The 21,147-nt window shown below is 37.6% G+C and overlaps 1 protein-coding gene across 1 annotated transcript in view; it reads left to right on the top strand.

Annotated features, from left to right (window-relative positions):
- RARB (retinoic acid receptor beta) overlaps nucleotides 1-21,147 on the top strand; it is a 708,755-nt gene that overhangs the window by 45,101 nt on the left and 642,507 nt on the right. The window contains exon 2 of the mRNA XM_052001175.1: nucleotides 6,301-6,379. The gene's annotated coding sequence lies outside the window, so the exon portion shown is untranslated. The remainder of the gene's footprint in view (nucleotides 1-6,300; nucleotides 6,380-21,147) is intronic.

Below are 21,147 nucleotides of genomic sequence, written 5' to 3'. Positions count from 1 at the left end.
GTCATCTATCTTTGTCATCTACTTTCCTATTGATTTCCCCTGCCTTCATTTTCCCATTTCAAATCAATACTGCCATCCATTGCTACTAGAAAGAACATGTCGGTCTTCTGTGGCTTCACACATCTTTCCTATGACTTTACAAACCAAAATGTCCTTCCCTGGCTATCTCTTTCCTGTATGTAATACCTTCTGCATCCAGAATAGAAATTCATTGAAGAGAGGAACTTAAGTTTTGTTTGAATTTGTATCTTGTTTTTAACACAGTGGTTGACACTTAGTAAGCAATTCATTCCTTTTTCACTTAGCCATTTCATTCATTAATCTACAAATACAAAAATCATGATAATATATAGATTCATTAATATATTTATATACAAATGAGAACTATTACTATTCTTGCAGATATTCATAGTCTTATGATGCTTTTATTTATGTTTTTTCCCTTCAGATTTCTAAGTATTTTGAGGAAAATGGTGGTTCTTAAAGAGAAACAATTTCTCTTGCTCTCTCTAACTTTTGGTCTGTCTCTGTGTTTCTGTCTCTCTCTCTCTTAATCTTTCTGTCTCTATCTCTGTCTCTGTCTCTGTCTCTCTTTGTGTGTGTGTCTCTCTCTTTCTCACTTTCTCTCCCCCTCCCCACTTCTGACTCTCTTGGTACTTTGCTCTGTTTAGTTTGCCTTGGGGATGGTGGCGATTAAATCTTCCTAGGTCTTGCAGCAGAAATGGTTTTCCTGCTAGGTTTTGCTGCCTTAATTTTTCCCCCAGTGAGTCCAAAGGGTCAGACATCGTCTGGGGCAACACTTAAAGAGTGAAGCCTGAAAAAACAATCGAATTAGTTGTTTTGGAGCTTTCTCCTTTTCCCATTAAAATAATGTGGGATGGGGGTCAAGATGTGTTTTAAATTGATTTATTGGGTTTAAAAATGCAACCAAGACTGAGAGGAAATGCCTCTTGGTCATTCAGTTACTGAGCTCCTCCTCAGGATGCACTAGATTGAGAGCACCCTCAAAACTCTATATCCTTAACTTAGTCAAACAGAAGGTATTTATTGACAAAATTCATCCTAAAATTAAAAGTGTGGAAACGTATCAGCTATGGCTGTTACAATAAATATTTTTCATAACAACTGTTTGCATCAGGGAGAGTTAATCTGGACTGTGATTTTTTTTTTTTTACTTTTAAATAACAACACTTCAACAAAATTCATCTTCTTTGTAATTCTGGGTATTTTGTTTTCTGCATTTAAAAACAGAATTCTGAGAAGCAGCATCCTGGGCTTCCCAGGACTGATCATTTAATAGGTGTAGGACCCATAGCAAGAGAAGCTTTTAGTTTTTAGATAGTTCTTACCTTCCTCCTCCTCTGAGGCTTACTCTGGGATTTTGGACAAGTCCTTTACCTGATGGGTTACACAAAACACATTAGTACTCACCATCTCTTCTTTGAGACACACATACACACACACATAGAAAGACCCACACAGAGAGACAGAAAGAAACATAGAGACAGAGACAGAGAGACACACTGACACAGAAACAGAGACACACAGTGACAGAGAAAGACACACATAGACAGAGAGAAACACACACAGAGATAGACAGACAGAGAGACAGGCAGACTGACAGAAACAAACACACACTAACAGACAGACAAACAGACTGATAGAGAGGGACAAACTGACAGAGACAGACTGACAGAGAGAACAGACACAGAGAAATGTATAGAGAGGGGGACAGACTGACAGAGAGGGGGACAGATAGAGAGAGAGGGACAGAAAATCTAACCTTTCAGAAATCATTATTTTTAAATTGGAAAGTAGCTTAGAAATTACATAATCTGATACCTTCCTTTCACAAATAAGGAAACTCCAGGGCAGGATGGTGACTTGCCCCTGGATGGAGAGATAGTCTTTGGCCAGCTGAGTTATTGTTCCCTTCCTCTGACCCAGAGCTCAGTGCTGTTTCCCTGGTACTTACTGCACTTCCCTTAAGAGGTTACAGCCTGTGGGTAGCCCTTTGGGGGTTAAGATTATCAGACTGTACTTAGAGCCCTTTTGCTGTTGTTTGTCCATTACACTTAGAAGCTTGTTGCAATTGTTTGTCTGTTACACTTGGAGCCTTGTTGCGGTTGTTTGTCTGTTACACTGGGAGCCTTGTTGCGGTTGTTTGTCTGTTACACTGGGAGCCTTGTTGCAGTTGTTTCTCCATTACACTTGGAGCCTTGTTGCAGTTGTTGCTCCATTACACTTGGAGCCTTGTTGCAGTTGTTTGCTGTGGTTGTTTGTTACACTTGGAGCCTTGTTGCAGTTGTTTCTCCATTACACTTGGAGCCTTGTTGTGGTTGTTTGTTGCGGTTGTTTCTCCATTACACTTGGAGCCTTGTTGCAGTTGTTTGTCTGTTACACTTGGAGCCTTGTTGCAGTTGTTGCTCCATTACACTTGGAGCCTTGTTGCAGTTGTTTGCTGTGGTTGTTTGTTACACTTGGAGCCTTGTTGCAGTTGTTTCTCCATTACACTTGGAGCCTTGTTGCAGTTGTTTCTCCATTACACTTGGAGCCTTGTTGCAGTTGTTGCTCCATTACACTTGGAGCCTTGTTGCAGTTGTTTGCTGTGGTTGTTTGTTAAACTTGGAGCCTTGTTGCAGTTGTTTCTCCATTACACTTGGAGCCTTGTTGCAGTTGTTTCTCCATTACACTTGGAGCCTTGTTGCAGTTGTTGCTCCATTACACTTGGAGCCTTGTTGCAGTTGTTGCTCCATTACACTTGGAGCCTTGTTGCAGTTGTTTGCTGTGGTTGTTTGTTACACTTGGAGCCTTGTTGCAGTTGTTTCTCCATTACACTTGGAGCCTTGTTGCAGTTGTTGCTCCATTACACTTGGAGCCTTGTTGCAGTTGTTTGTCTGTTACACTTGGAGCCTTGTTGCAATTGTTTGTCTGTTACACTGGGAGCCTTGTTGCGGTTGTTTGTCTGTTACACTTGGAGCCTTGTTGCAGTTGTTTGTTGCGGTTGTTTGTCTGTTACACTTGGAGCCTTGTTGCAGTTGTTTCTCCATTACACTTGGAGCCTTGTTGCGGTTGTTTGTTGTGGTTGTCTGTTATACTTGGAGCCTTGTTGTGGTTGTTTGTCTGTTACACTTGGAGCCTTGTTGCAGTTGTTTCTCCATTACACTTGGAGCCTTGTTGCAGTTGTTTCTCCATTACACTTGGAGCCTTGTTGCAGTTGTTGCTCCATTACACTTGGAGCCTTGTTGCAATTGTTTCTCCATTACACTTGGAGCTTTGTTGCGGTTGTTTGTTGCGGTTGTTTGTCTGTTACACTTGGAGCCTTGTTGCAGTTGTTTCTCCATTACACTTGGAGCTTTGTTGCGGTTGTTTGTTGCGGTTGTTTGTCTGTTACACTTGGAGCCTTGTTGCAGTTGTTTCTCCATTACACTTGGAGCCTTGTTGCGGTTGTTTGCTGCGGTTGTTTGTCTGTTATACTTGGAGCCTTGTTGCGGTTGTTTGTTGTGGTTGTCTGTTATACTTGGAGCCTTGTTGTGGTTGTTTGTCTGTTACACTTGGAGCCTTGTTGCAGTTGTTTCTCCATTACACTTGGAGCCTTGTTGCGGTTGTTTGTCTGTTACACTGGGAGCCTTGTTGCAGTTGTTTCTCCATTACGCTTGGAGCCTTGTTGTGGTTGTTTGTTGCGGTTGTTTGTCTGTTACACTTGGAGCCTTGTTGCAGTTGTTTCTCCATTACACTTGGAGCCTTGTTGCGGTTGTTTGCTGCGGTTGTTTGTCTGTTATACTTGGAGCCTTGTTGCAGTTGTTTCTCCATTACACTTGGAGCCTTGTTGCGGTTGTTTGTCTGTTACACTTGGAGCCTTGTTGCAGTTGTTTCTCCATTACACTTGGAGCCTTGTTGCGGTTGTTTGTCTGTTACACTTGGAGCCTTGTTGCAGTTGTTTCTCCATTACACTTGGAGCCTTGTTGCAGTTGTTTGCTGCGGTTGTTTGTCTGTTATACTTGGAGCCTTGTTGCGGTTGTTTGTTGTGGTTGTCTGTTATACTTGGAGCCTTGTTGTGGTTGTTTGTCTGTTACACTTGGAGCCTTGTTGCAGTTGTTTCTCCATTACACTTGGAGCCTTGTTGCGGTTGTTTGTCTGTTTCACTTGGAGCCTTGTTGCGGTTGTTTGTTGTGGCTGTCTGTTATACTCGGAGCCTTGTTGTGGTTGTTTGTCTATTTTCGAAGAGGACCATGACATTAAGAAAGCGTAGCCTTGGCTTGCAAGTGAAGTGACTCTAAGAGAGGCAGGCCTGTGCAGGATAAGCAGCCTCCATTTCTCTCCAGAGCCATCCTAGGTCAGTGGCGGGGGATAGATGAGGATAACTAGAGATGACCCCTAATGAAGAGACATTTTTCAGTTAAGGTCTGTCCCAGGTCTCAGTTTAAGGCAACGCCCATTCAGTGCTTAAGAGTCTATCAATTTTCAGATAGTTTTGGGTTTGATAGAAGAAGAAACTTGCTCTCACTGAAGCTGTCCAAAAGTGCCTTCCTCAGGAGTTGGTGGTTTGCCCTCAGAGAAGTTCCGCAAGCAAACACTGGATAACCACGAGTGCCGAGTCTTGTGAATTCTCTGGGCTGGATGGCCTCTAAAGGGCTCCTTCCAGGGATCTGAGCTATATCAAAGGTTATTTGTTCTCTACAGAGTTCCTTGAAAGATGTGAAGACTTTTTGCCGTTTTTTTTACAAGCACTACTGTGGCTACAGGCATTATTACTCCCATTTCATAGATTAGAGAACTGGTACCCAGAAGGAGTTATGAATTTCCCAAGGTCAGCAGCATTCTAATTCCCCATCCCCCACTGGCCATGCTCCTGGCTGCACTCATGTGGAGGATTCAGACTTAAGTTGTTTTGTTAGAGCTGATGTTCTTGCAGTTAGGATCAAATAAACTGGTGATTAAAGAGATTCTTTGAAGCAAATTATTTCATTTCCCTGCCAAAAGGAAAATTAAGAAAACCTAATTAATTTTCCTCCCCAGTATGTCTTAAAATCAAAGATGATTTAGAATTTAAAAGTTATGGCACAAGAATTGAGTTTTTCAGGGAGAGTTCGGGTATCAGAGTTTGACATCAGTCTCAGCTATGTAGATTTCTTTGTCGAGAGGACCCTTCATCTTGTTAAGACTTGTTTATTTCAAATGACTCCCCTATTTATTTGACTTTCACTTCCATATGGCAACTGTGGTTTTTGTTCATTGTGGTTTTGTTTGTTTTGCTTTTGGATCCGTGATTTTATCCATATGGGGATTTTATAGTGTGCAAACTCCCTCCAGTGCTGGAAGATCAACGTCTTAATCATAGGAGGGTCCCACAATGATAAAATTCTCATGTGCTCATGGTCACATGAGTGTATTGGTCAAAGAGTGAAGTTAAACCAAATCCTTTCTGTTCCTGTGGCCAGCTCTCTAACCATTCCATCATCCTGCTTCTCATCTCTACTGTGGCATCTGTCCAAAAAGCATCTGGAGCAGCTGGCTACACAGTGGGTAGAGTTCGAAGTCTAAACTTAAGAAGACCTGAGTTCAAATTTGGCTTCAGATATTTACTCACAGTGTGACCCTGGGGAAGTAATTTACTATCTTCCTCAACTATAAAATGGGAATCATAATAGCATCAGTAGAGTTGTTGTGAGGATCAAATGAAATAATATTTGTAAAGCTTAGTGTTTGACACATAGAAGAGTCTTAATAAATGTTGTTTTTTCATTAATCATTAACTAACTAGAGTTGATTGCAATCTTTAGAAATACCCAAATTTCCAAGGTCATATAAGTTGTGAGATTTTCACTATGAGGATCTTTGTCATCCGAGCCCTCTTTTATTAATAACATGCTAGCATTATTAATAGAATCATTAATTTCCTAAAAATATATATCTCGAGCTTTTTCAGAGTTTATAGAGTACTACCTATCACAACAGGTTGTTATTAGGACATTAAGGAAGCTTTGTGGATCCCTTTCTGGGACGGTAAACAATGTCACTTTGAAAACAAATGAAAGAAATGAAACGACCCAAAACATGGGTTGTTTGAATAAAACTGGAAGTCCCCAATAATCATATCTATTGATGGTTTCTATTTTTCCGCAATTAAAAGATATGGTGTGTTCCTTCTCACTTGAAGTCTTCAGGAGAATCAGGGAAGTTTTAAAAGGACTTCAGATTTAAATATAGATTGGGCTTGGTGGCTATTAAAGTCTCTTCCAAATGGGAATCTGTTCATATCAATATTAAATAATTTTTTTCCAAATTCTTTTTTTACAGGATGCTGATCAAGCCCACAAAAAGACAATATCCCACACTTCTCATCTTATGACTGACTTCCAAGATATACAGACCAGAGGTAAGTTCAAAGCTGGTCCTTATTAATTCCTTTGTTCACCAAAAAGCTATGTTGAGTGATCTTTGAGTCTTTCTCATCCACCCCACTCCCACCTCCCAATTTATGAATCAGCTTTATCAGCTGAAAGTTGTCAAGGAAGAAAATCCAGAACTATCATCCTAAAGTCGTTTTTAGAATGAAGTGAATGAGTAGGTTTGGGAGATAGGAGGTTGTTTCTTTTTTGAGAGAGGAAGAAGCTGCAAAGATAGATAGGAAATATGGATAACGGGTCTAAGGACCCTAGAAGAAAGGCTTGTCCATTGTTATCCTAACATTAAGTATAATGCCATTTTAAGTGTTGCGTAATTTTATTATTATATAATTGCAAACATATCATGATTAAATATTTATTTCTAACCTAGTCATCTAATTCCATATAATTTTTGTGTATATGTACGTATTCATTTGTTACCCAAAATGGTATTTTCTGGACTTGAAAGAACCCTCCCCCCCCCATTCAACTCTGAATGTTCTAGAGAGCTATGAAAGAATATTTTTGGTTTGGATTGTCTGACATAATCCTAGAATGAGCCATCTTCCTCAGAGAGCTTCTGAAATTGTCTGAGGTAAACTGAAAGCTGCCAAATCTTGGATCTGTGATGCTGAGGGATAGTAATATTACTAGAGTATATTAATTGCAGATTGCATGGTAAGATAGTGTGGAGTTCTTGTTCTTCTTTAAAATAATATAAAGGTTCAGTACATTGGCTTAAAGTGCCTTGAATTTGGAGTCACCAGATTTCTGATTTCCAATCCCAATGCAACCTGTTTAATTTTGTTTAAGTGATTTCTCTTCTCTGTGACTCTGTGCCTTTCTCATCTGTAAAACGAAGATGATACTTCCTGTGGTTCTTATCTAACAGAATATTTGTCATTACCTCATGTAAGATAATATAAATGTAGATAACATGGCATATACAATATATCAAAACATAATAAAATATGTAATAACATACTGTATATGGTATATTATTCTATAATATAATAAAACATTTTTGCAAACCTTAGAGTACCATATTCAGTTGTTTTCTCATTAATTATTAACTTACTAGAGTGGATTGCAATCTTTAGAAATACCCACCTTTCTAAGGGCATAAAAATTGTGAGCCTCCCATCTGGATCTTTGGCATTTGAGAGTAAGACTGAACTCTTTTATTCATTGAATCATTAATTTCCTAGAAAATATGTCTCTTGACCTTTTTTCAATATTAGTCATGATGATGCTTATTCCTATCCTGCCTACCTCTTCAGGTCTGGATTGGCTTAGAAGGCTTCTGAGAGTCTTTCCAAGTATAAGGTTCTAGAATCCTTTCAGCAGGATTCTCTGGGTAAGCAGGAACATGGAAATTATGGGGTAGGATTCCATTATATCTATTTCCCCTTCCAACGCCAAACTCTATGATTGTTCTGTTTTTCTGGCCTTCAAAAGTCAGGTCATATAGAGACTAAGATAAATTATTATTCCAGCATAAGTCATAAGAGGTACAAGTTTAGGCGATAATTACCACAGTATATTCACCTAAAGTGTTGTGTCCACATATTTTTATCCATATATTTTTGTGTGCCTTGATGTTCTCCCTTTTGGTAGAGTTGTTGTGTCTTTGCAATATTGATATAAATATAAATTGTTCTCTTGGTTCTCTTTACTTCACTTTACATCAATTTATACAAGTCTTCTTAGATTTCTCTGAAGCCATTCCCTTCATTATCTCTTATAGTACAAATAGTATTCTATCCCATTCATATACCATAAATTGTTCAATTGCTTCCCAATTAAAATCAGTATCTCCACAATTCTATTTTTTGCCACCATATAAGAACTGCTTTATGCTTTTATATATGTGTCAAATCACTTTTTCTTCCTCTCATTGGCAGTATAAACCTAGTAATAGTATTTCTGCATCAAAAGTTATTCATAATTTAAGAGCTTTGGGTTTCCAATTGCTTTCCAGAATGGCTGGATCAGTTCACAGCTCCACCAGCAGTACATTGATATACCTGCTTTTTGCCCCTTCCAGCATTTGTCACTTTTCCTTTTTGTCAACTTTGCCAGCCTGATATTTGTGAGATGGAACCTCAGGGTTATTTTAATTTCATTCCTTTGATCATTAGCACTTTAGAGCTTCCTTTTCAGATGGCTATCGATGATAACTTGAATTTTCCCCTAAAAATTGTTTGTATCTTCTGACCAGTTAAGGAATAAACCTGGCAGACTTTACAGTGGCAACATTTCTGTTTTGTTGAATTGCTGCTACTGAAGATCCCAGGGCTGGCAGATTGATTAAATTTGAGTTTTGAGCTGAGTTAGGGCTAAAGCTAATTGAGTGAATGCATTAAATTCTGCACTGCCATGGTGATCTCTACCAAATGGAAAGCTGCCAGACGGGCTGGGGAGGGGAGAGCCAATAGAGGCTAGAATTAGAGCTGGTCAAAGCTCTTGTGCTGATCAGTTATGGGAGTTATCAGACCTATTGGGAGCCACTGACCTTTCAGCCTGAATAAGCAAGGGAGACCCAGTGTACATAAAAACAACTAAAAAAGGATGAATTTTCCTATATGTGGTATGAACTTAGAGGACAAAAGAAATGAAGAATATACGATTGAAATATTTTTCCATTGAACAAATGAATTTTTCATTTTTACCCCAGCAAGATCAAACCCTGACATGAAGACTTTATTTGAAGATGTGATAGGTGGCAATTTAAGAACCTCAATTTCTCTCATTTTATTGTAATTTGCTCACCATATGGGAATGAATGATTTAGAATTTTTTAAAGAAACGCTAACTTTGCAGCAAAAGCAATAGGCAGGTATTTTAAAAATGCTTCATAAAAAACCTCATGACTGAAGAGAGTGTTATAGAGGGAACTCTTGGTGATACAAGTTGAGATTGTAAGTTCAGGACCACTTGGATAACTGTCAAATACTCTGCCATTGATACTGATGAGGAATGTTGCTGTCTGGCTGAGAACGGGGGGTATACCCAAATCCTGAGGCCCCAAGGTTGTAGGGGATTGAAAGGGCAAAGGAGAGGGGCTACATGTTATACAGTACGTAAGAAATTATGCAGAAGTAGAGTTGTTCATTGATAAAGAGTGAAGGGAGGGGTGGAGGGAGGGAGGGGAAAAATCGGAACAGAAATGAATGCAAGGGATAATGCTGTAAAAAATTACCCTGGCATGCATTCTATCAATAAAAAATTATTAAAAAAAAAAAAAAAAGATAAAGAGTGAAGGGCAGCTCAAGGGCATCCCACGGCCTCGGTTCCTATCTCCAATGCTGGGTGCAGCATTTATGGGAGGGCATGAATCATATGAGATGATAAAGATTAGGAGAGTGGTTTTCCATACCTTCAGACAGAATACTCACAGCAACAAGATCCCAAATCCATTGGAGGAAGGGGGGAGGCCAGCTGCTTTCCATGACTTTGCTAAAATTGCAGATGCCTTTTGCTCATCGACACTAATCCCCTTCCATCCAGTCAACACACAAAGATTTCCTGAATATTTTCTAGCTGCAGTGGGCAAGTGAAATAAATAAAAACCAGACCTGTAGATCTCAAGGGCAGCCTGGAGTTTGTTTCTGCTAACCCTTTTCATTTTACAGAAGAACAAAAAGAGAAGAGAATGCGAAAGGCTTTGTTTCAGGCAGCTCACCTTGTAGCAGAGGTTGCCTGACCCCCGTTGTATTTTTCCCTCTGCTATTCTGTGCCTTTGGTCACTGATCCAGGACTATTTACAATCTTGGGATGCAGAGAAGCCAGGATATTCATCCAGGACTTATGAAATAGTGTGGAGGAGGAGGTTGGAAGTCATTGAGGGCTTCTTAGATAAGAAGCACCTTAAAAGGTGAGAAAAAGTGGGCAGAGAAACAATATAAAAGAGAGTGTTGGTACAGCTTAAAGCTCCTTATAAATGTATTTTAAATACTGATGGTAGCAGTAATGATAATAAGGTGGAAAGGTATAAATAAGCTTGACTTTTTATTGGGAGAGTGACGATCACAGGATCTTAGATTATAACTGGAAGGGATTTTTAGGGCCAACATGTGAAATGTACTGATGCAGAATCTGAGCATCTTGGGACCAAAGTAATGGGGATAGTGTGTGGACAGTGGTGGAAAGCATTTATATTGAGCTTTTAGGTCTTCTTCGAGCATTGTCTTGTTTGATCCTTACAGCATCTCTGTGACATAGATGTTTTTATAATGTTTATTTTACAAATTGAGACTGAAGGAGGTTGTCCATTTCCCAGAATCACACAACTTTAGGCAGAATTTGAATTCAGTTCTTCCTGAGCTCAAGTCCCATGCTCCACAAACACTGTATATGCGCACACACACACACACACACACACACACACACACACACACACACTATCTGGGGTAGCTACATGCCAAAAATAACTAGAGTGCTGGGCCTGCAATCAGGAAAATTCATCTTCCTGAGAGTGAATCTGATCTTAGACACTATTAGCTATGTGACCTGGCTAAGTCACTTAACATGTTTGCCTCAGTTTCCTCATCTGTAAAATGAGCTGGAGAAGGAAATCCACTACATTATTTTTACTATGAAAATTACAAATGGGGTCATGAAGAGTCAGACATGACTGAAGTGACTGACCAAAATAATGCATCTATTGTTAAACAAAAGAGATATGTTTCCTGTTAGATCTTGAATATACTCAAGGGACTTTGGATGATTCATTAAGAGGGTATTTTCCTTAAAAAAATACTTTATAAATATGCGATTTAAAAAAAGTATTTTAAAATATATTAAATATAAATTATTTTATGGGATTTTAAATGAAAAGATCTCAAAGGTAGAAATGAAATCATTAAGCATAATTTAATATTAGCAGATATGTAAGACTGTCTCTGAAAAGGAGCTGCTCTGGAAATTTTGAGATTAAAGATATCTTAGAAATTAGGAAGGGCTTCTTTTTTCCAGTTTCTTTTCCTTTTTTGCTTTGCTTTTGCAATAGTATTTTGTTTTTCCAAATATATGTAAATATAGTTTTGTAGAACTTTGTGTTCTAATTTTTTCTCCCTCCTTCTCTTACTTCCTTCCTCCCCAAGACATCAAACCATCTGATATAGGTTAAATATGTGCAAAGGGAAGAGCATCTTAATTTTGGGCCTATGAACTTTTAAAAACATTTTAATATAATTTGTTCCCCTGCTAATTGTGTCTATTTTATTATATGCATTTAAAAATATTCTTTTTTCCTTTTTTATTTCAAAGGTTTTTATTTATATGCATAAATAATTTTTAATGTTCACCTTTGCAAAATCTTGTGATTCAATTTTTTTATCTTTTCCTTCTTCTCCCTTCCTCCCCTAGATGGCAAATAATCCAATATATGTTAAATATGTGAAATTCTTCTGCACATAGTTCCACAAATATCATGCTGCACAAAAAAAATCAGATCAAAAAATGAGAAAGAAAACAAAATATAAGAAATAACAACAAAAAAAGTGAAAATGCTATATTGTGATCCACACTCAATTCCCACAGCCCTTGCTGGATGCATATGACTCTCTTCATCACAAGATCATTGGAACTGGCCTGAATCACCTCACTGTTGAAAAGAGCCATGTGCATAAGAGTTGATCATCATATAATCTTTTTGTTGCTATGTACAGTGTTCTCTTGGTTCTATTTACTTCACTTAGCATCAGTTCATATAAGTCTCCCCAGGCCTTTTTGAAATCATCCTGCTGAACAATAATATAACATAACATTCATATACTATAGTTTATTCAGCCATTCTCCAATTGATGAGCATCCACTCAGTTTCCAGTTCCTTGCCACTACAAAAAGGGCTGCCACAAACATTTTTGCACATGTGGGTCCTTTTTCCTTAAAAATATTCTTTGAGAATGGGTCTAGCTGGCTACCTGAATGAAATTCATTGTGCAACCCTCAAGGGATAAAATGTTGAACCCTAAGGTAGGAAACCCTAATTTAAATCCAGTCTGGCATATTTAATAGCTCTGGGACCCTGGGTAAATCACTTAACCTATGTCTGCTTCAATTTCTTCATTTGTCAGTCAGTAAATAAGCACCAAGAATAATGGGGACAATAATAACACCCTGCTCACAAGGTTGTTTGGGGAACAAAATGAAAGAGTATTTGTAAAGCACTTTGCAAATCTTAAGGCTCTCTATAAATGCTAGCTATTATTATTATCATTTTCATTATTATTATTGTTATTTGACAGATGAGGAAATTGAGGTCATTTAAAGGTAAGTATCTTGTGCAAAGTCATACATTAAGTTCTTGATAGTTTTGAGAACAGTCCTCATCTACTTCAGTGTTGTTTCCATTATAGCTTGCTACCTAACTATTATTCTGAGTGCTGTCAAATCATAAAATCTTGGATTTAGGAAGGATAATTCATGATATAGCCCAATTTTTGATTATTTATTTAAATCATTTTCATATCATCCTTGATAGATGCTCATCCAATCCATACTTAAATACTTTTAATAATAAGTAAACTACTAATTACGGGAGCTAGTTGAATAAAGGACAATTGTGAGAAAATTGTGTTCTTTGGAGTTTGTGTTCTTTAGAACTAGAAAAGACATTCAGAAATCTTTCTGACAAAGGGTGTCCTGGTAAATATGTGTTCTTTGGAGTTTTTTTTTGGGGGGGAGGGAGTTGTCTTTTTTTTTTTTCAGAGGCAATCGGAGTTAAGTGACTTGCCTAGGATCACCCAACTAGTACATGTTAAGTATCTCATTTCATATTTAAACTTAGGTTCTCCTGATTCCAGGCCTGGTGTTCTATCCACTGTAGCTCCACTTAGCTTCCCCAAGTTGTATTCTTTATATTGAACCTAGAGTACGTCTTCCTATTACTTCAATCCAGTGATCAGTTTTGCCCTCTGGAGCAATGGACCGAGCCATTGTTGCACCGAGCCAAAACTCCTAAAAATATTAATATAAACTCATGTTTCCCTCTTATTTCTTGAAGATCCCCAGTTCTTTGTCAATTCTTCCTCATAGTTCGTGATTTGTAGATGTTGTGGGCTCCTATCCCACCTTCTTCCAGAACCATTCAAGTTTGTTTGCTGGAGGTGAGGATTTTTTCTGTATGACTGAGACTGACCTTAATTTAAATAATAATCATGACAACAACAACAGCTGACATTTGTATAGTACTTTAAGGTTTGCAAAAACACTTCACAAATACTTAAAGACAGGCTTTTACAAGGTCATGTGTGATGAATGCATTCAGTGAGTGGTGCTGAATCCAAGGTGGATGGAAAGTTTACTTAAACTAGCCTTGTTTGCTTTATGGGCTTTAAATAAAATTAACCATATTTTCTTCAATCTGGTTATTTATTTTAAGGATCATTTAAGTGGTTATTTCATCAAACAATAAAATTAGGAGTCATTTAATATACTCCATTTCTACTACTATATACTATTCCTGGTTATTCAATCATTTTACATATTTAAAAGCTGTGGATTTCCAGAAAATGAGGACTTTGCTTAACCAGACCCTTACAGTGTTAACCAAACATTTAGCTTGGGGAGTAGTTACGTGAATTGGTTGTCTAGAATTCTTTGTCTTCCATTAAAAAAGAAAAAAAAAACCTATAATTGTAACAGAAAAATAACAAGAAACATGCTTTTTAGATATACATTTCCATGGTTACAGCCAAGTAGGTTCTTATTCTTCTAATTTTGATATTTTACATGTTTTAGTATAAGATTTTAGAACTAGAAAAGACATTCAGAAATCTTTCTAACAAAGGGTGTCCTGATAAATATTTAACGACCAGTTCTCTAAAATAAAAGTATGCAATGGGGGGAAAAATAAAGAAAAACCACTATTCTCTCTCCAAGGAATAAGTTAGTCAACAAATATTTCAGGAACTCACCGTGTTGAACACTGAGTTTTAAAAACAAAAAGGAACTATTCCCTGCCTCCAGGGAGCTGTAATTCTATTAGCCTGAACCATAGTTCACATACCTTAAATTTAAATTAATTTAAAGTAATCCCTAGCAGCCTCAGGGATCTAGAAAAAGTCTTGTGAATATGGATTTCCCCTCATACATTTTACACACACACACACAACCATGGAAACCATATGTTTAAGTGATTGTACTTTCATATGGCCATCTTCTCACCAAGGTGAACATTCCCTCCATCATAGATGGCCGGCTACCTCATTCATCAGAGTTATTTAATATTTCTCACATGTCTTCACAGAGGGTCTGTCCCATGTTCTAAGGGGTTACCAACAGGAAGGCCTTTTATATTCCTGGCACACAGTCAGCTCTTAATAAATATTGATTGATTGAATGTTAATTCAGCACCCGGCCTACCTAGTTCCCATTTCTCTTATCACAAGACTGATCCCATCCTTCACTGATTGTGCATTTACCACATGGTATATCCTTGGTGTCCAGTGGACCGTAGTGAAAATGTCAGTTTTGATCCTTTGGAGATTTGAGTGTTTGAGTCAAGATTTGAATCCAGATCTTTCCTGACTTGGTCTCAAACTCTCTCCATTGCATAATGATGCCTTTCAGGGTGAAGCAGTGAATAAAACAGGACTTGGATTTGAACTAGAGACATCTTATTCTGAAGTTCAGGGCTCTATCTCAGGTTAGGCCCGCTAATTAAACTTTGTGTTTTTTTTCTCTAGAAATATTTAAAAACAAAATGGATGTGTTGTAGCAATGCATGATGTTAGAATGAAGAATAATTGTTATATCAATTTATATCAATAGTTGACATTTATATATTGCTCCATAATTTACAAAATTCTTTGTTGCTGTAGTACTTATATTTTCCACATGCCTTTTTGTATCATCATTCTGTATCACACCATTCTGTAGCATCAAATTGTGGATCTTTCTCAAAAAAATCATTTTTTTCATTATTTAGCATTTTAATTTCCCCCAGCTATATATAATTTTTAACATTTGTTTTTAAAACTTTGAGTTACAGATTCTTTCTCTTCATTCCTCCTTATATCCTACCTTATTTCTGAAGTCATATAAAACATTTCCATAAAAGTCATATTGTGAAAGAAAAATAGATCCTTTCTCACCATCACCAAAAAAAAAAAAAAAAGGAAACAGAAAAACTCTCAAGAAAAATAAAGTAAAAAGTATGCTTCAATCTGTGTTTTGACACCATCAGTTTTCTTTGGGTATGGATAGTATTTTTCTTAAGTTCCTCAGAGGTGTCTTGGACTATTGTATTGCTGAGAATAACCAACTCATTCACAGCTGATCATCTATTGTCACTTTGTATGAAGTATATTTCACTTTGATTTTTTGTTTTCTTTTCTTTTTTATATAAAGCTTTTTTTTCAAAGCACATGCATATATCATTTTCAATATTCACCTTTGCAAAATCTTGTGTTCCAATTTTTTTCCTCTCCTTCCAATGTATATTATCCATATATTGGATATATGCAAGTAATCCAATATATGTTAAACGTGCAATTCCTCTATATATATTTCTACAAATCATGCTGCACAAGAAAAATCAGATCAAAAGGGAAAAATGAGAAAGAAAACAAAATGCAAGCGAACAGCAACAACCAAAAAAAAGCAAAAAAATCTCTACTCAGTCCCCACGGCCCTCTCTCTGGGTGCAGATGGCTTTCTTCATCACAAGACCATTACATTTTGTTTTGCATCAACTCATGGAATCTTTTCAGGTTTTTCTGATAGCCTCCTGCTCATCATTTCTGATAGCTCAATTCCATCATAATCACATATAACTATTTGTCTGACCATTCCCCAGTTGATGGGCATCCCCTCGATTTCCAGTTCTTTGTCTGAGAAAAGTTACTATAACTATTTTCATACATATAGATCCTTTTCCTTTAAAAATAATGTTTTGTTTGATTTTTCCTTTCAATCACCAAGTATCATCTTTTGTATTTCTCCAATAAGCAAAAAATTTGTAATCTTTTTGGCGCAGTGAGCCCTTTATAGACAAAGACAGCATTCCCTTCCTCTCCCCATTAATTTAGTGGATAAGTCTGGGGAATTGCTTCAGAATTGCTTCAGAGAGAGTTTCTCTTCTTCAGGGGACTCGGCTCATGGATGTTAGAAGCAAGACCTGAACACGTATCTTTCAGGTGCTAAGTTACTCTACATACTGGCTTTCGTTCTTCCATATTTTGAGGGAGATGGTGGTAGAAGTGGAGGTGAGTGAGAATGGGACAGAACAAGGAAACATGTTTTCCTTTGGTGTTTTGGGAAATGATCTAGATTTAAACAAACAGACGGAATAACAAAACAAGTCCCAAACAGAGACTGGTTTTGTTCATGCAAGTTTCTGGGGCTAATCAAACTTTTTAGATGTTAAAATATCTAAGGCTTGAAGCTGGCGAGGGGATGAGACAAGAGCACCATTATTTTGGCAATCTAATTATAAATACATTAAATTTGACACAAAACACATCAAACAATAAGTCTTGATGATGGTTAAGTTAATTCACTTTTTGAAGTTCAATACTTCATCTGAGAAGTGTCAGCAGCTGGGTCTTATTAATGGGAAGTCTTTCATTTCTATTAAATCAATTGTAAATAATAGAACCCTTCAGAGAAAAATGATGAAATAAGCATCGATTTCCAAATTGGGTGTCAGATCCGGGGCATTAATAAAACACATTGCAAGCACACTACAAGCACCTAATATGCTCTTATCACCAAAAGAATTATCAGAGGGAATCGATGATTTGGGTCCAAGTTGTTAGAGCCAGCAATGTTGCACCTGTATCTTGGGATCATTGCATCAATAGCTGCATGTGAATTAATGCTGGGATAAATTCATTTTGTCCTCCTCGTGGCACAGGCAGGCTTCTCGCAGGCTCCACATCCTCTTCGATTTTTGTTTCCTCTTCTAAGGAGGGGACAGGGGTCTGCTGGCTCGCCCTGGGGGATTTGGAGGTGCTTAATACAACCCAATCATCATTTATAGCAAGTCCCATAAAACATGGCAGAAAAACGGAACTGCCATCATAAAACTTTTTAAGGCAAATAAAGCTCTCCAGCAGGTGTTCATAAAAGTGCTTTATGCCCAGAGACCTTGTTAAATGTTAATGCTACTATCTTAACAAAACCACACAGTAGCTCTAGCTCAGAGGAGGATGGGAGCTGTTCAGTTCTCCACATGGGCACTGGAGCCGGGCGGCTGGCAGGGCACTAGCACATTGCCCATTAGACTGAAATATGGAGGCCATTAAGAGTTCTGCTGAATTTTCATTTTTCTGAAGAAACAGAAAAAGATAAAGCGCATGAGGCCTGGAAAAAATACCCAATCACACGCAAAATGTGTAAGCTTTATATGAGGAGGTACTTCCAAAACATGTACTTCCCAAAGACTTACATGAACTGATGGTAAGTGAAGTGAGAAGAACCAAGAGGACATTGTACACAGTCACCACAATAATGTGCGATGATAGTGATCGACTTAGCAATACAGCAAAACAGTTCTAAAAGACTCATGATAAAAAATGCTATCCACATCAAGAGAAAGAATTGTGGAGCTGAATGCAGATCAAAGTGTAATATTTTCACTTTTTTTGTTTGTTTTTCTTTTCTTTTCTTTTTTTCTTTTATTGTGGTTTTCCCTTTTGTTATGATTCTTATTTCTCAATGTGACTAATGTGGGAATATGTTTAACATGATTGTACATGTATAACCTATATCAGATTGCTCTCTTGAGCAGGGAGAAGGGGAAGCAAAAAGGGAAAGAGGACAGGGAGGGAGACAAAATTGAAATTCAAACTCTTATACAATTGAATGTAGATAAACTATATTTACATATAGTTCAGAGTAACAAAGTAACAAATCTTAGCATTTCAATAACAAATAATGCTGGCTGGAAAAAAAAAATTATTTCCCAACTTCAAAGAACGTTAATTGAAGGCAGATTCTCCTCCAGTCCTATTTTCTTTGCTTAGAAGAATATTCCCAGTCTAGAAAAACAAAAACAAAACCTCAATGGTAGTGATTTTATATACTTTATATACTTTTCCCTCATCCAGAACTAAAGGCATATCAAGATGCCTTCCTCTTTCTAGTCTTGAGTAAAGAAATCATTAAACTTTTATGCTCATTATTAAGATTTTTCCTTCTTGAATTACTTTTTTCTTCAGAGGATATTATCGTCAAGTAGTTCCAAAAATGTCTTTGAAGCTTTCTGATGGATGATGCTTCACTGATTATCCAAATTCAATAATAGCTGGCATTTTTACAGTAATCTAAGATTGTAAAATGTTTACAGACATTATATATTGTTGGATTATCTTAGTAACCCTGTGAGATAGCTACTATTGCTGTGATGGACCCTATTTTACAAGTGAAGAAACTGAGGCTCAAAGAGACGAAGCAGATTACCCAAAGCCACACAGTGCCCGAGTTAGGAATTGGACCCAGATGTCTCCTGATTCTGTGTCCTGGTGGTTATCATTGCCTTACAATTAGGAAAACTCAGGCTCAAATAGTATCTTGTACATTCTAGCCAACGTGGCCATTCCATCTCCCAGCTGCCTTTGAACACACTGTCCTCCATGCTGAGAATACCCTATTTTATCCCTCATGAGCAGAATCCCAGTCTTCCCTGTAGACTCATCGTAGGATTTCCTCTCTCCTTGTTTCCTTCACACATTTCTCCAATTGCAAACATTCTTTCCCACCTCAGATTGCCTTGTTTACCTGTCCACACTAGTCTCCCTTTAGTAGAATTCACGTTTTGGGGGGAGAGAATTATTTGATTTTTGTCTTAGCTTATGGTCCTGCACACAGTAGGCATGTAATCAGCACTGGTCAAATTGAATTTGCTTCAGGAAGTGGTTTTTTATAGGTTATTCAGCAAGGTGATGAGAGATCTGTAGGAAGGAAGGAAATAAGCACTTATTAAATATTTACTATGATCTAAGTGCTTTACAAATATTAATTTTGATTGTTATAACAACCCTGAGAAGTAGGTGCTATTATTTCCCCCGTACAGTGGAGGAAACTGATTCAGAGATTAAGTCAGTGTCTGTGGCTAAATTTGAATTCAGTTCTTCCAGTCAGGGTTTCCTGATTCTGCCCCTGGATCTCAGTTTTCTTGTTGCTACACACTGATGCTCATTTAGTGGTTTGAAAGGGCTCCACTTTTAATGTTAAAAATTAAAGGAAACCTCAGCACACAGAAGGAATCAGAAACAGACTTATGATGACTTTCTTGTTTATTTTATGAGTGAGGGGATCCCTTAGAGAGAGACTCTCTCCCAGGGCAGATCAACTGCTCCTCTGCCATTTATGATCTTGGGATTTTGCCTAGAGTCCCGAAAGTATTCTCGTAGTATGTATTAGAGGCAGGGCTTGAATCCAGGTCTCCTGCCACCACGCAACTCTACCTTTCAGTTTCAAGATAAAAGAGGAAAAACGATTGGCCAAAAACAAGTCAGGGAATTTGGTGCTAGCAGGGATCTTCCTTTCCTGCTTCCTTTCCTACTCCCAGTGCACAGGTGAAGAAACTGAGACCAGGAGAGAGAAGTGTCTACAGTGACTGACTCTGTTGAAATTGAATCTAAAAAGAAAAAAAGGTAGAACTAGAATTATAAATTTAAAGCTGGAGGGAAACTTGGAAGTTTTGTAATTCAAAAACCTCATTGAATTGATTAAAATAAATGAAGCTTCTAGAAATTCAGTCCATTGTCCATAAAAGTAGCAAAGCCAGGACTTGAACATAGGTTCCTCTGGTCTCAAATTCCACACCTCTTTGTACTATACCACATTCGAGGGATCTTAGAAGGCTTCAGATGTGAGAAAACTTGGAAGGTAGGAGAAAAGAGAGGAAACATCCTTTTTTCTTTCTCTTTCCTAGTTCCCTATCCCATCCCTGAAGCTGGTAGGTTAAATAGGTCCAATGGGGGGTGATGAGAATGGATACTGGCAGTTTAGTCTGGCTTAGCTGTGTAGCATATCTAGATTAGAAAATCAGATTCATTTCCTGGCCTACCAGGGAGCTGATGTCTCAACTCTGATGTTGATGTCCCAACTCTGCTATTATACTACCCTGTTACCAAATCCTATTCCCCCCAAAAAAAAAAAATTACAAAATCCCATTATTGTCTAAAGAAGAAAGGAAAATTGTGATATTGCTTGAATTTTCCAGATCCCTGTTTCTGTCTCCTCTTGAAGGTAGGAGTCAATATATTAAATATCTGATATATAAAATATAGTGGCCAAAAGTTATAAACAAACGGTCCCCAAAAGGATCATAAACTATTAACAATCATATGAAATCATGTTTTAAATTAGTAATAGTGAGAGAAATGCAAACCAGGATGACTAGGTCTTATATCAAACAAATTGGCCACAAGACCCCCCAAAATGAGGATAATTAAGGTTGAAGAAGTTGTGGAAAGACTGGCAGATGGATGCCTTGTGGTGGAGCTGTGAATTGTTCCACCCATTCCAGAAGTCTCTCTGGAACTATGTAATGAAAGGGATTCCAATATCTATATAATTTGGCTTAGAGATTTTACTGCTAGGCATCTAGCCCGTGGAGATCAAATTGAGAAAGCAAGGCAACATTTACAATAAAATAGAGCAGCGCTTTTATGTAGTCATAAGTAATGGGAAATTGAATAGATGCTCTTTGATTGAAGACTGGCTAAATAAATAATGGCACGTGAATGTGATGGGATATTATTATGCTATAGGAACTGATGAATATAATGTCTTTGAAGAC

The sequence above is a fragment of the Antechinus flavipes genome, chromosome 5 (genome assembly GCF_016432865.1).
Source record: "Antechinus flavipes isolate AdamAnt ecotype Samford, QLD, Australia chromosome 5, AdamAnt_v2, whole genome shotgun sequence".
In the NCBI taxonomy this organism is placed as follows: Eukaryota; Metazoa; Chordata; class Mammalia; order Dasyuromorphia; family Dasyuridae; genus Antechinus; species Antechinus flavipes.
The sequence above is the reverse complement of the archived record's forward strand: the minus strand, read 5'-3'. Positions and strand labels throughout refer to the sequence as shown.